The 14,126-nt window shown below is 40.5% G+C and overlaps 1 protein-coding gene across 5 annotated transcripts in view; it reads right to left on the reverse strand.

Moving 5' to 3' along the window:
* daam2 (dishevelled associated activator of morphogenesis 2) overlaps positions 1–14,126 on the reverse strand; it is a 73,413-nt gene that overhangs the window by 54,041 nt on the left and 5,246 nt on the right. For 4 of the 5 annotated variants that reach the window (XM_079573303.1, XM_079573301.1, XM_079573302.1 and 1 more), the window contains exon 1: positions 293–503. The exons of the other annotated variant lie outside the window; for it this stretch is intronic. The gene's annotated coding sequence lies outside the window, so the exon portion shown is untranslated. Of the gene's footprint in view, positions 1–292; positions 504–14,126 lie in introns of those variants that run through there. 5 annotated transcript variants of the gene reach the window in all.

Raw genomic sequence — 14,126 nt, forward strand, 5'->3', positions numbered from 1 at the left:
AACAAAAATTTACATCCAACTTGTACATAAACCACATTAAATAGCGCATTTTTTTAGCTACAATTACTACGATGCAAAAATCTCATCAAATAGTGGTAATGGTGTCATTGTCCATCGTAGCTCCACAAAAACTAGCCTAACTGGCAGAAGTTTATGTTACTGGCAGCAGTAGCCCTCACTGTGTAACAACTAAACTGACAGCTGTACTCCACTCACTGGGCAACCACCGCAGCGACAACTCACAATGTCGAGCAACAATCCACATATCAAATATTAGGATCATCTAACTCACCCACAACACACAGGCTGCCCGGAGAGATGGATCTTCCCTGGGATGTGTCACTTGCTTGTGAAAACCAAATCTAATATTTTATCCCTTATGTGCGTGTGCAAAAAATCCATGGATATCGCGGAGTGTGTTGGTGTTTCTCCCGGTTGCGCCTGCTGCGTTATGTCTCTGAGGCTGTGAGCCACACCGTGCATTTCAGCTGACTGAGCTGTTGACATTGTCCTCACCCACTCTCTCTCTGTCTCTCTCTCTCTCTCTCTCCCCCTCCTCCCTCCTTTGCTCTCTATCGCCCGCCCCTCCTCTCGCTCTCTCACTCAGGGCTCTTGACAGCATCCATGTGGTCTGGCTGAGGAGGTGTGGAGAAGACTGTGTGTGAGTATACAAGCATACTGTATGCTATGCTATGCTTTACAGACGCCCCCGCTGTGTGGTGCCAAGGGTGAGGGCAACTTGAAAGGAAGTGACCCGTGACGGACTACACTTCCCACCAACGCCTGGCTCGCAGCGTCAGCTCCACCCAGAGCATTCCCTCATTACAGGGACAGCACGCCCAAAGGAAAACCCTTTCCTGTCTTTCTACTGCCAATACTGTACTTACACTCTGCCCAGCCACACGCTATTTATTGGAAAAAAGCTTCATGTCAAGTTTAATCAAATCAAAAGGTGAAACTCAAATACTATGAAATATTTAAAAAGTCACCTTAGCCAGTGAATCCGCTCTGACATTTATGAAGAGGCAGATAGAGTGACGTTAGAACGAGGTGCCCACATGAAGAAAGAAATTGAGGTATGTGCCAAAAGTGACAACATAATGTTATACCAACAATCATTTTATGGGTCACTGAGCTACATTATCAGCCATAATGTAAATACTGAATCAATAAGTCATATTGAAATTTCATCCCATTAGCCTCAAAAAAGATGCTGTCCCTAAAGAAGCATGTCATTACTTAAAGCACTCTTCAATAATGTTACATACACTATGTGACTTCACATTGGCTTCATGCAAACTGTGTGTTGCGTGCAATGTACCAATATAATTTGGGCATATGCATGCATATTCTGAACATGCTTTTCTCATAAAATGTTGCTGTAAATGTGAGGGCAACTCCCACTCACGTCAATCTGGTGCTGGTGCATGGGTGAAGTGGGAGTCGTTCCACCATTTGTCATATTTCTCCTGAGACCACAGGCAGATGTCACTGTGTAGGTGGGAAAATGCCTGAATGCATTCCTGAGAGACCCCTAGAGATACATCCATTACGCGGTGGCACTCAGTGTGAGCCGGATTAGCCTAATCACGGCCACTTTCAATTTCACTTGGCTAGTCTGAGTGGCTTCTGCTGGGTCTGCATTTGAATATTTGATTAGATAAAGCGCATTCAAATACAATATTATGGGTAATGTGAATGTTTATAGTATGAACACAAAAGTCAAATGCTGCCACAGTCGACAAAAGAGGGCGTCTAAAACATGCAAAGTCATGGAATCATTCAAACCTGAAAAGAAAGACAGAACCTTTTCTATTTGTAATAATAAACAAATGCCTAACACATAGCCTTAAAGAGGAAAGGAGAGCATTTATTACAATAGGACACTGAAACTACCCAAAACAATTCAGTTGTTTAGAGTGACTTTTGTGCCTGAACCAGAGCAGGTCAAACAAGGTTGACTCTTCATAGCAAAATGTTTATATATCATGAATGTCTTTAGCAAGTGAGCAGACTGCAAAATAATGATAAAAAAAATAGATTCTAAACGTGTAAAATGGTTTGTTTTTGTTACTATAAAAACAGATAGGCCTACTGTATATAGAGGCTGTTTGTCCTGGACTGGATGGATAGTGCAGCGACAAAGCAAATTAAAGCTAAGCTGCTCCACATTGTCACTGTGTGTGCCAGAGGTGACCACAGATTGCAGCCTCCACTGCGCTGCACTGCGGTCACCCACTGCTCCTGCTGGGTTGCCCCAGCGGCATCGAAGGATGGGTCAAATGCAGGGGACAAATCTCCCTACAGGGACAACAAAGCACACCTGAACCTTATGACTTCAGTAAATGCACTTTTTTTTTTTCAATGCAAGTTCTCTTGTTCTCTTGTTCACACAGATGGTATACGTGAAGACCACAGAAAGAACTACAGAGAAAATGACTGAGGACATTTGAGGGAACTTGAAGCTTTTCTCAGGAAGAGTTCCAAGTGTCAAGGCGCTGTCGAGCTGCGGTCTTAACTTTGGATGAGTGAGTATTTTCAGTCAATTATTGATAGAAACAAAATTATCAACTACAGTGCTACAAAGCGAATAAAGCAGGGAGGACCTTGCTTCTTGTCCTGAGACACTGCTGTCTTCATTTCTTCAATCGTAATAACGCAGAGAAAAGCAGATACAATTTGCAGTAGTTATTCAAATGTATGACTTGATTGTAGCATGTTTTGACTGTGATGAAATGGCAATAAGAAATAAAAATGGAGAAATAAGTTAAGACAGCCAGACATCTATTGAAAATTTATGCAGCCATGACTTACAGCAAACTAAAAAGCACTCATGGCTCATGGCGAGAGTTGCAAAAATAGTGCATGGAATATTGGACAAGCCTCTCTATTCATCCAAGGTGGTCTCTCCCACACACTCACTCAACTATATCATCCTCTTATGATGACTCATGCCAACAGGTAGTCATGAATTATAATAAGCAAATAAATATCTGGAAAACCTGCAACGTGGTGGTTTTGGAGAGTGGGAATTCTCCAGGGACCTCGATGCTGAGCAGTGACGAGGTTCAAAATGCTTTACGAGGTGTTGTGGCCTCTTCTATTATTTCTTTTGACCAGACAGCCCTTCCTTGTTTTGTTGGTCAAAGAATTCGTTGTGACAGCACTCGCACAGAGGCATTTCTCGACACAGAAATAAATTGCCCTGTGATTTCTGCACTAAGCCTGGCCTCTCGACAACAACAACAACACAAGGGTGCATTTTTGACCCGAGTCTATTTGTATAAAAGCTGTAAATCAGGACCTAGGAAAACCAACTGACAAAAGAGCTATAACACAACAGCTACATTTTGTTTAAATAGAAGGGGAACACAAGGTTTTACACCCTGCTCCAATGAAATCAAACACTTCAAGAGCTTGGACCTCAGTCAAGGCTCTTGTCCCATCTCGCAATAGTTACTGAATTTACCAACTATAATCCTCTACTCAAGGGAAATTTTCTCCAGTGCGGCTTTACCCAAATCCAAAAGCTTCCCGACTGGAGCTTACATCCTAGTCGTGTTTTTGTAGCTTTTTTTTTATGGGGTTCCATTTGTGCCAAAAATAAGTTGCTGCAATATGTGTCGATATAGTTGGTCTATGTCATTGCTATGTGTCTTTGGTCTATGTTAACGGTGTACTTGTTGTTGCCAAGTGTTGTTTGACATTTGCATGTAGATGTTGCTTATGTGTTTGTTGTATATGTGTTTGTTGCATATGTGTTTGTTGCATATGTATTTGTTGCATATGTGTTTGTTGGATATGTGTTTGTTGTATATGTGTTTGTTGTATATGTGTTTGTTGTATATGTGTTTGTTGTATGTGTTTGTTGTATATGTGTTTGTTACACAAGTGCATATGTGTTTGTTGTATATGTGTTTGTTTTATATGTGTTTGTTGCATAAGTGCATATGTGTTTGTTGTATATGTGTTTGTTGCATAAGTGCATATGTGTTTGTTGTATATGTGTTTGTTGCATAAGTGCATATGTGTTTGTTGTATATGTGTTTGTTGTATATGTGTTTGTTGCATATGTGTATACATAATGATGTAATCTGCTGTGACTTAAGTGCCTGAGACGGTTCAATGCTATTGTTCCTTGGTGGTTCATGTCGTTGCCCCCATGTGGTCAATTCATGTAATTTGCACATGTCTTGACAGTCTGTCGTTGTTCACTGCTCTCTGCTGTTGGTTCATGTCGTTGGTACATGTCGTTGGTTCATGTCGTTGGTACATGTCGTTGCCCCCATGTGGTCAATTCATGTAATTACCTGCACATGTCTTGACAGTCTGTCGTTGTTCACTGCTCTCTGCTGTTGGTTCATGTCGTTGGTACATGTCGTTGGTAGCTACTGTTGTTGCCTGCACCCCTTGTCTATGGAGGACCATGGCTGCCAAAACTATATATATATACATAAATAAATAAATAAATACAGAAATACAGAAATAAATAAATAAATGCAATAATAAATAAATAGAGAAATGAATAAATAAACAAACACATATACAACAAACACATATACAACAAACACATATACAACAAACACATACAACAAACACATATACAACAAACACATATACAACAAACACATACAACAAACACATATACAACAAACACATATACAACAAACACATATACAACAAACACATATACAACATACACATATACAACAAACACATATACAACATACACATATACAACAAACACATATACAACAAACACATAAGCAACATCTACATACAAATGTCAAACAACACTTGGCAACAACATGTACACCGTTAACATAGACCAAAGACACATAGCAATGACATAGACCAACTATATCGACACATATTGCAGCAACTTATTTTTGGCACAAATGGAACCCCATATTTTTTGTAAAAATTGTCATTGTTGCTTTTCTGAAACGTGTTTTTGCTCTTCGCCTTTTTTGTCATGTTTTTCATCCTCGACCTTCAATTCTTGTATTTTATTCTATTTTGTATGATTAAATACACTGCCTGACCAATACAAAATGTAATATCAATAGATCCAGTGCTACATACATGTTTCCCCCCAAGATCCTGAATTGATGATGGGAGAGTGCGACCACTGCACAAAGCCCTCTCCAGCACATTCCTAAGATTCTCAATGGGATTAAGACCTGGACCTGGAATTGTCATCTAGGAATATTCCCGTGCCATCATGGAAGAAGAAATCCATTGATGGAATAACCTGGTCATTCAGGATGTTCAGGTCGTCAGCTGATCTCATTCTTCAGACACATAGTGTTGCCAAACCTAGACAGAGTCAGACAGCGTATTATGCAGTATAACTTTAAATATGTAACTGAGACAGCTTAAATGTTTTTAAAAACTGGGTAATGGCATTTTCTCACACTATCACCAACCAATTAATAAGATTTAGCATTTTTATGTATGACCATTTCGGGCGTGCTGTGGCACATGAACGGCTCCTTTGTGAGCTGGGCAGACTGTTAAGTTCATAGGTCGCGCTGCTAGCCTCCTCCAGTACCTCCGCAGTCTGCTTGGATATGTGCCAGCTCAATGGTGTCATGTGTGAACAATGTGGTGGCTGTATGGTGTCAAAATCTTACATGGAGGGCAAGGGCCAATACATTTATGAGCAATTTACATTTTTTTTTGGAGAGAAATAACCAACAGAAGAGCTGCAAATGCTCACCGTTATTTTGTTAAGGATTGGGTCCACAAATTTGCTATTTCAATTTAGTGGCTTAAAAGGAACAATCATGTCTGAGTAATAGAATACTGCCAGCACTTTAGCTGACAGAGAAAGACATGTGGATAGGCCAACTATAGAGATATAAATCACATCAAAACATCTACAATAAGACACTTAAAAGGCTACATTTGACATTATGTCTCGGGATAGTGACTTTCAAGATTCAACTTTCAATTCAGAGACCAAAATCCATACATCTTCCAGATACATATCGTTTATGGGGAAAAAAAGGATTAACAGCCAGAAATCCTAAAACCTCGATGGTTCAAATACACATTTGCTTAATTTGCTTTATTTATGACTATAGTCCAGCCAGATGTGTGACACAGACTATAAAAATATGGAACCTGACAAAAAAGGCAAATCTAAAAAAGATAAAGTTTTCATTTTGCCAGATGTGTCCACTCTTGAAGCGAGGCTAATATCTTTCCCACATTGGCAACACAAGGACTTCCTGTTGCACTGTACAATGTTAACTGTATGACATTGAAAAACGCAGTAAGGTAGCTTTTCCATGCATTTTTTCCCCCTCGTTTATCTGAAAGCATGTAAATCAAAACGAATACCTTTTTTCCAACAAAGAGCACATTTATGACTGACTCAAAAGTTAATTTCCACCAGACCTGCAGGGGGTAGCCCATATTCGCTGCTTATGAAGCTCCTAACATGGTCATGACATTGGTTTTAAGACCAAGATACCACCATTAAACATCTGGAAGCCATCAGTTCTGGCAAAAATGGTGCATTATGAACAGGTGTGTGTCTGCAGCCGTGACCTTGTGTCCTTCTCTGTTGACCTGTGACCTTTTGTCATGGTTGGAGGGTTCTTTGAACCGAGTGGCACCACTGGGCACAGATTACAGCCTCTGAACAGCCAAGGTCAGGTTACCACAGTCTACACTTCAAGGCTTCTACATATCAGGAGAGAGAGCTTCAAAGACTACCTCGTTATTGTCTCTCTAAAGATGTTATCTTTATCTTCCTTTTTGATTGATCCACATGTGTAAAATATAACCAGTTTGTCTAATAAAATGTGCATTTCTACTTTAAAGCACAAAGTGTGTCTTTTATCAGTAGGTACCTGTAGCTTGTTCATTATTCCCATATGCACTTTTCTTGTTAAATGTTATTGCATGTGTAACAATATCTATCCAGTGCTAAAAATAGATGCACTTTTGTTGTTGTTCAACAGCAATAATTTTGCCTACTTTGCATACCAATACATTAATGTTTACGTTTTGGATTGCTAATGAACCATCTGTGTTGAAAATCCAGTAGAAAGATGTTGAGTTTATAAATTCCTTTTCGAAAAGGGATGGCCTCGTATGTTTAGCAGCACCGCAAGTATCTTCAAACTCTCCAGAGATGTCTGAAGAATAACAAACACTTCCTGTTTATCTTCGCATCCAGTCAGGACAGTCTGTTCTCAGCTGCCATTCATTCCAACATAAATCTTTGTGTATAATAATGTAATCTAGGAAACAAAATAAGTTCCATGAATTACAAATTAGCAGTAGCAAGGATTTGTGGTCTTTGAACGATTGACATCTCTCAAACGCACGTGCCTTGTGCTCTGGCCACAATGGGAGCTCGTCAGTGGCTCTGACAGGGTGGGAAGAGTCAACCATGTTTTTGCAGTGTTTAATAGCCCCCGAAGTGAAGGAGCCTTCTGCCCTCAGTTTCCTCAAGCTGAGAAGGCGCCAAACAGTGAACAGTCACATGGCCAGGGCAGCAGCACCCATGTTTTTAAAGAAGCATGGTAAGCAATGATTTTCAATTCCTCTCAGGAAGTAAGGAGTAATGGTAATGTAAAAAAAAAAAAAAAAACTAGCAGCTAGTTCATGATAAATAATACAAAAAACAAATATGCACAGCACAAAGGTCTTTTTTTTTACTTGAAAAGCGCAATACAAGTGTGATTATTATTGTTGATGGTGTAGATTACCGTGAGAGAGCTAAATGGTGGACCTGATGGAAGCCAGTTGAGCCTGTAGAGAGATCCAGAGAGGCAGATGCATGCCCTGCACCGTGGTTCTGAAATCTATCCATCTACTTTCACCAATGACACTTTGTAAAATCAAGAACGACAAACAATTTAAGCTGAAAATTTGACAAAGCCTGCACACTTTGTCCATGCACTGGTAAGGACTTTTCACTGATTACATCAACTCCTTTATCCTCTCCATCTGGTTGCCTGGCTTGCCAGATTACATGCTTTTTTAAAGATATGTAGTCTGGGAACAAGCGTGATCCAATTGCTTTCCCGGTGGGCGCAATTGACAGACGGGATTGACAAATTAGAGAAACACTGGATGTGGCGCAGGAACAAGCGGCCTTTTCAAAATCGTCCTTTTTCACGAGGACAATTTTTCCAAATTATTTAAAAACAGACGAAAGAGCAGAAGAAAACAGTGTATCAGTCGGTGCGGAGCATCTGGCCGGCCAGGCAATCCATCTGGTGCTGTATTGTGGAAATCACAATTATTTTAATCTTGTTTGGTCTTCACAGAAGCCCGTCCATGATTGCAGTTGTTGCCAATCACAAAAAGGTACAATAGCCTGGCCTCCTATGAACTCATGCAGCAGTATTCAAAGGCCAAACTATATGCACTATTCATTACAAACAGTACTGTTATAAAGTGCAGATGTTTCCGTTCAGGAAATCTACAACGCATTACAGAAGTAAACAAGTCGGTCATACAAGTTGTCCAATGCATCTTTCTGTTTTGCATAATGAAAACTTGACTAAGATGGAGTTTGACCTCCTAGAACAAATCTGGGTTAATCACTCCACTAGCTGCACACAACCAACACACGCCGTTTCAATTACATACTATTTCAGTGAAATGGCCAGGTTGGACCTTGTATTATTGTCCCATTTCATGCCTTGAGTCAAAAAGGTGGGTCTGAATTTTTTCTTCTCCTCACTATCTTTTCCTTTCTCCACATCTTAGTTTCCTTTGCAGAACAATGAGTCTGCCCTTTCTTCCTCCCAAGACAACAGGAGAGTGACAGGTTGCGTTAATGAATGCAAGTGGCCCTGGCTGGAGACACGCCCTTTACCAAAGATGCAGGGCAAGACATGCAGCAAAACCCAGTGACCTTATCCCCCTCTTGGAAAAATTTAGAAGATGCATCAGTACTTTGGTTTACACATTCACAATTTGGGGTAATTTGTTTCACCTTCAATTTGCGGCAATAAAACACAGATAAATGCTTCAATTGTCACCCTCATTCATTTTAACTTCAGGAGAAAAATAATCCGAGTGGTGAAGTCTCTATCCACTGAGTCAAGATCTAGAATGATGCGGATTACGATGGTATTCAGGGCAGACTTAAAACAAAATGTATTGCTAGTCAAAAAGGAAGACGTGACTCAACCTAACCTGAGCATAAGGAGTTGTTATCTCCCATTACGCTTCGTCATCTCACTCTACTCCACTTTTTCAAATACTACTACGATGAGCGGAGGAGAAAGGGATCGATGCGTGAACAGGAAAAGCAGCTCATCCGCAGTTCCATCCTCTGCCAAGGTCAACAGCCTGAATTTGGAGTGACGGCGCACCTTCAGGGAGAGGCAGCGCTGACTCAGCACTGGCCCACATTGTGCAGCCTTCACAGGGGACCATGGTCAAACAAGGAAACCAGGCCAGGTGTCGCAACTGGACCAAAACCACAACTACAAATACACGGCGCTGAGTAGTCTGAGCAAGCAAAGGGTATTCCAGTATAAAGGCTACTGTGTTCATTCTAAGAAAATTGGGAATATGGTTTGAAAAAAGGTGCCAGACAGAATACTGGTTAGTGTCAATTCTAACCATTTCTCATGTTTTGTACAATATAAGCCAACCTATTAAAAACGTTACCACCATCTGGCTCAATTTGTCTGCAAAAACTTTTACTGACCAGTAATCAAAAAGACTTTTTGCCACCCCAATTCAAATGCATCTGATGCACCGTATATAAATCAATCACAGCAGGGCTTTTCCCTTAATTCTTTTTCACAGAACAAACCTGCCGATCCTTTTCCTCTTCCTCTTTAAAAGTGTCCATGGAATGTCAGGAAGTCAAGGCGTTGATGGCTAGTTTGTATTATGAGGATGTATGAGTCAATGCATGGATAAATTACAGAAAAAAGACGACGACAGGTGCACTTTATGTCTTGAACTTTTAAGTACAACCCTGTGCATAAATCTGCACGTTTAATGGCTAGGAAAGTTAAATTCAGATGTGAGGCAGCATTCAATGAAGTGAAAGATTAAGTATGCACACGATTTCCTGCCTCTCATTGCACTGCTTTGCAAACATGGTTTAGTTTATGTACTGTGCAGTCGTCAAGGAAACCTGGCGGCGAATCAACGTTCTGCACACAAGTGGTCCAAGGAAAGGAAAGAGTGAGCGAGAGGAGAAAGAGGAGGTGGCTCAACAAAATGAGACATATTGAAAATGTTATATTTAAATGAGTACTATTTCAGCAGTGAGCACAGCCTAAGCCAGGGCAGGCACAATTGGTTACAAGTTAGCGTACCGTACACATTGTGTCGCTCCCAAGCTGCCGCAAATGAAAGAAAATAATGGCTATCAACTAAGTAAGGATAAAAAACAGCGGAGATTACTGAAAACACCAGCCTTTTAAATTCAGTCAGTCAAATTGGATTCAAGTCAGAATTTCAACAACACTTTCTTTCCTCTAAGACATCTTAGCCACACATTCTAACTTTCAAACATTTGTAATAATCCCATTCAGAATTTACTAATTCCAACAGGGATGAGATTGACAGCTAATTGCACAATTACAAGATTGTGTTGTTATGTATAATATTATAGATGGTGCAGTGGGGCTGGTTGAAATGCTTATTGAGGATGTGCCATTATAGCCGCATTAGTGGCCTGCACCAGAGGTCTGGCCTGTCAGCTTAAAGCCACTAATCCACACTTTAATGCCACACACAATTGCAATGGATGTGGTCAAGGGCATGTGGAGCATCAGTCACTACACTCATTCACTGTCATTTTATTTTTTGCCCCAACAGCCACAATATTGTTCGCTAGAAGCCACAAGTAATCCCTATGGTGTTTGGACAATGCAAAGGTATGCTGGCCCCGGATTCTGATGATGAAGCACAACTTTTATGCCAGAACAATACCTGGGGAAATAAGACAATCCACTACAAAATCAAAGTCACATTTCTAAAGGGAATAAACAATATCAGAGGCTTCAAACCAGGCATGTTGCATTCACTTTGGAGGCAAAGCAGCTTATTGGATATCACTCCATCACTCCAGTGTTGACAGGGTTGGCCATTCATGCACACACAGTAGACAACCTTATAAATGTCTATAGGCAAAACATTTGATGGTAGCAGAAGTAAACAAGCAACCGTAATAGCACATTACAGTGTTAATTGTAGAATGGGTAATAAGGGTTTGGTGGGTTCTGGTAGTACAACACGCTGGGCAATTTGTGCAAAATGCATCAACACTGATTCCCAACTGTAGAAGTATAATAACTAGTATTCAAATTTTCAAACAAGCTTCAAATCCGTGCATGTTAAAATGACAGAACATATACCACCATCTGGCCCTCTCAGGCCAGAAGCTGAACTATTCTTTTTTTTTTTTTTTTTCACAATCATAATCTCACCAACTTTGATCAAGCTGCTTCACTGTGCAAACAAATATAAACAAGCTTTATTAAAAACCACGGTGCAAACAGACACTGAAACACCCCAAAATAACCTGCCTCTTTTCACGGTTGCTAGGACATGCCCCGGTCATTTGATTTCCCCTGCTGGCTCCCATCATTTGTTTAGCCCTACACTTCCTGAATGCTGATGGCAGATAGTCTCCTCGTTTATACAGCGGAACAAGGGGAAAAACAGTCCGCTGCACTGCCTGGGAGGCTGTTCAATGTGACTAAGGAGAAAAGAGTTTGTGTGTGTGTGGTTGTGGTGGTGGGGGGGGGTGGAGGAGGTGTCCTTTGGTTACCATGGCGACTGCTCCAACGGGGGTCACCTGATGTCTGCGTGTGATATTATCACTTTAGAGGCACAGAAGCCATTGAATACTGTATATAGAAAAGAGGACAACCATTTTTGCAGGTGTACTTCTAATCTGGTAATGCCTATTTGTCTAATTGCAAGTCTTGAGAGAAAAAATATATATACTTTTGTACAGCAGAACAGAAAGGATGACAAGAGTACATTCTTGATCAATAGAGAAATGTTGGGAGAGCAGCCCAAACGCCATTAAAATAAAATATACAGGCCAAAAAAATAAGAGAAAGGCCAGGAAAGGGTTAGGAACTACACTGTTTTTTTTCTTCACTGCCTGGTTTGAGGATTGTATTCCTTGGAAGAGGTCACTGCTCTCAAAGTTCTTCACTTTCAGTGAAAAAAAACGTTGCTTAAAATGTTATTATCATTCACACGCTAATTGATTGAATTCTTTCAATTCAGTATTAAACATTCAATTTTAATCACATGTTCCATCAAAACTAAAAACAACAACAAAACAATCCCATCCCCTGTCTTCCATTGTAACAACAAACACATTAATCATAGTCACTTCCAACTATTCTGAGTGACCAATTTGGAGACAGAAGAAGGAATAATGGACTTTAGACTGCTAACCACCCGGTCTACAGGGAGATGGCTTTTTTTAACGGTTGAATGCAACAATAACAGCGGCCCAGACTGAAGAGGGATGGTTCTGCATGAAGATCACCCACAGACTAAAAAAAAAAAAAATGTACGCCTTTCCTTTCCACAGTCCATTTGAAGAGCACACCGGCTTGAAACCTGCCTGGGATCAATCTGTATCTTCACCACGGGGAAAGGCAAAGAAGGCCCCATTTAAAAGAGGCTACTCCAGAGACAGAAGCCTATTCATAGCCCGGCTGAATGTCGTAGTTGTTGCAGACCACGCGGTTTGTCACTTGGCAAATGGGCTTCCTGGACAAGACGCAGCGAGTAATAAAATATTTACACCCCGCGGTTGAGGCAACTCATTTGGTCGTCTTAACAAATCAAAATTCAAAGAAGCTTTGCACAAGTTATTTTATGGAACTCCAACAATGTTACACTTTTGGCCTATAGTTGAAAATAGTAATAGTTCTGTTGTTGTAGGAGTAGGAGTAGTGCTAGTAGTAGCAGTAGTAGACGAGTGTTCATTCGAAGCCAAGTAAGGTATACATTGAGCTACTGTATTTGAGACATTACAGGACTGGAAAGAAATGCATGAGAATAACATTGATGTCAAATTTAGTTTCCAACAGTTGAACATGAATTATGATTATGTTGAGTTTACAAAATACTTGAGCGTTTTGTAATGGTCTTCAGATCTGAACGTCCGGTGGGGAGGTTTTATCTGATACCACTGTTTGAAGCAATATTTCTGTCAGATTGTCTGGCCTGTTCCAAATCTGGCAGGTGTACAGGTTAGACTGCATAATGTGTATATCATGGAATACAGTGGAAACCATGATAGCTGAATCATATTTGGAAGCTTGTTGAGAGCAATTGATCATATTGATATAACATGTGCTTTGGCTTACAGCATTTCCATTCAAGTTGAGTGATTGTCTAAAGTTGTTGCCTAAAATAGATACAAGATAAGCCAACAAATTAGATCTCCAAGAGTCGGACTCTGACAGCGTTATGAGTGATATAAAACGTACAGCTTGGAAAATGTCAAGTCAAAACAGTCCGCAGGTACAACTCAAGTTTTATTTCTGAAACGGAATCAGGAACCACAAAAGCCCAGAACATAATTTTATTGATGTAAAGTTGAATATAGTTTAACATACGACTCGACAACTTTAGCCAAGAAAAACCTCAAACCCTCAAACATAAACTGTACAATAAGAGAGAACCATTTCAAAACGATTGGCTGTACCCACTCATTAAAAACACAAATAAACTTTTGTTATAAGTCAATGAGGTTATCATATTTTGTCTGTGGTTTGGAGTGTTTAAGGTCTGGTTTCCTCAAATTTTATAAAACATCTATGTTCCTTTCAATAGTAGAATGCCAGTGTTGTGCTACAATTAGGATTTTCTGGGAGAATGAGCCCATGACTTGGAGCAAGGAGGACCCCAAGGGAAAGAAGCCAGTCCAGAGCAAGGGACTCTCACGGACAGTGTAGAATTTTTCCCACAATCAAACACACAAACAGAGGCGTGCAGGGCAGAGGGAAAGACCCCAGTCCACTGAGAAGGGGGGTGGGGGGGGTTACAATAACACGGCCTAAAGAGGAACATGCTATGGCACATCTACTGTGAAGAGGCCCCTGGTGTTGCACGGTCCGGGCAAAAACGCAACATTTGTCTTGGCTTAGCTGACC

Source organism: Gobius niger, assembly GCF_951799975.1.
Source record: "Gobius niger genome assembly, chromosome: 16".
NCBI classification, from domain to species: domain Eukaryota; kingdom Metazoa; phylum Chordata; class Actinopteri; order Gobiiformes; family Gobiidae; genus Gobius; species Gobius niger.